A 2,077-nucleotide genomic window follows, 5' to 3' on the forward strand; every position below is an offset into this window, starting at 1 on the left:
AGAAAGCCTGCAACCACCACCGCTTGTCACCCCCCAGGTCTGCTTTAGCTGTTCATCGCCAGAGACGGCGGCTCCTCTCAGGGCTTCACCCCCCTTTCCTAGCTACCACTGTCGCAAAATCTGCGACGGCTACAGTCTCCCCACACCTTTCTGAAGCGGCGCTGGTCCCCGCTTGTAGTCCCAGTCCTGGTGACTCCTGAGGAAGAGCTACTGTTGCACAACCCAGGCCGAACCCGATATTTTCCCGCGTTACATTTCGCGCCTGGGCGTAACCAATCACCGAACCAGGCGCTGACATCATGGAGCAACAGTTCCCGCTCACCAACCACTTTGCCCTGTGGGAGGGGACAGAGCGGAACTCGGCTTCACTTCTGCCGCTCTATTGGCCAGGTGCCGACTGGTAGAATTCGAAACTGACTGGGCTGGTGGACTGTTGGGAGTGTTTTGCCTCACTATAACTCATTTCCTCTGAGGAGGCACAGCCTGGCTGTTGATTGGCCTGCCAGGGCGGGCGGGCGAGCAGGGGACGGCTTGTTCGTCCGCTCTAGCTTGGCGCACGTTTTTGTTTCGCCGTTTGGGCGCTTAGTGGAGGAGCTCTGGCGCACCTGGTTCTGGACGCGGCGCGTCACGTATGGGGTTTAAAGGGTCGGCCACCGCTCTGGTATTGGTGCTTGTCATGCAGAAGAGATGCTAGAAAGCGCCCGGAAGGCGCTGAGATTTCATTGCCTGTGTGGATTTGCGCCCTATCGCAAGGAAAAATCGTCTTCTGCCGCGACTCCGTCTCTAGAGGTGGGGAGTAGCTGAGGGTTGCACATAGCAGCGGGAGGAGCGGAGGGAAGTTGCCACCGGGATGTGCTACTGCCATCATCGAGATGTGCTTAGGGTGGGAGACCCGGAACAGGCGCTGTGGAGGCTGCGGCAGCGCGGTTATTGCGGCACGCGGTGGCCGTTGTGGGGCGCTGCAGCGGCAAGCGCGTGGTCGCGCCCTGTGAGGACGCAGAGCAGGGAGCTTGGAGCCGCTGGTGGGCTCCTGCGGGCTGCTGCCCGCTGCTGCCTCCCTGCGATATCGGGATATCGCTGGGGGGGTCCAGAGTGTATGGAGAAATGCCTGTTTCGGTACTAGACCCTAACACTGATAAGCCACGCTGAGTCGGCAGCTCTGCTCCTCCACGCACACGTTTAAAATAATCTACAGCTCCGTCCAATTGTTTGATCATACACTAACAGGGAGTCCAATGAGTCTAATGCTGTTTTGTGATGGTTAGTATGAAAGGCTAGGTGCTAACTGCAATATGACTTGCTCAGAAGAATGAACACTATCTGAGACTATGAGCTTTTACCTCAGGACCGATGTGACCTGAAGACCCAACCTAAGCCGGCTCTTACCGGCTGAGAACATCCCATACTGACAATAAAACAATAGATTTGCCTTTCAAAAAAAACCCAGGCATATAACCATAGCTATCTATGGATAGGACTCCCTAGGGTACCCCCGGGATTTCCCGGAGGGACTCCTCAACTCACCGGATCACTGCGGGGACAGACAAGGACCCCATTGTTGTAAAGTGAGTATATTCTTTATTTTTGGGTATAACCGGTTATTTGGTGCACAAAAGAAATTGTGCTTTTGTGCTTTTGTATTTGGGGGTATTTGATAAAGTAAAATACCTTTTGGGTTGTGTGTTAACCAGAGCTCGGTTACCACAACATTTGGAAAATGGGTGGGCGGGCCTCAGTGGAAATCCCACAAAGAAGCCCCTTTGAAATGTATTCTTGTGCATTGGAAGGATATAGTAGGATCGGCGAAAGGAACAGAAAGTAAGAAGGTATTGTGCATTGGAAGGATATAGTAGGATCGGCGAAAGGAACAGAAAGTAAGAAGGTATTGTGCATTGGAAGGATATAGTAGGATCGACGAAAGGAACGGAAAGTAAGAAGGTATTGGTTAAATATTGCAATCAATGGTGGCCTCTGTATAAGTTAGAAGATAAAGAGAAATGGCCGGTGAATGGCACTTTAAGCTATAATACTTTACTCCAATTAATGTTATTTTTACGAAGGGAAGGAAAATGGGATG

This window comes from Aptenodytes patagonicus, chromosome W (genome assembly GCF_965638725.1).
Source record: "Aptenodytes patagonicus chromosome W, bAptPat1.pri.cur, whole genome shotgun sequence".
Lineage (NCBI taxonomy): Eukaryota > Metazoa > Chordata > Aves > Sphenisciformes > Spheniscidae > Aptenodytes > Aptenodytes patagonicus.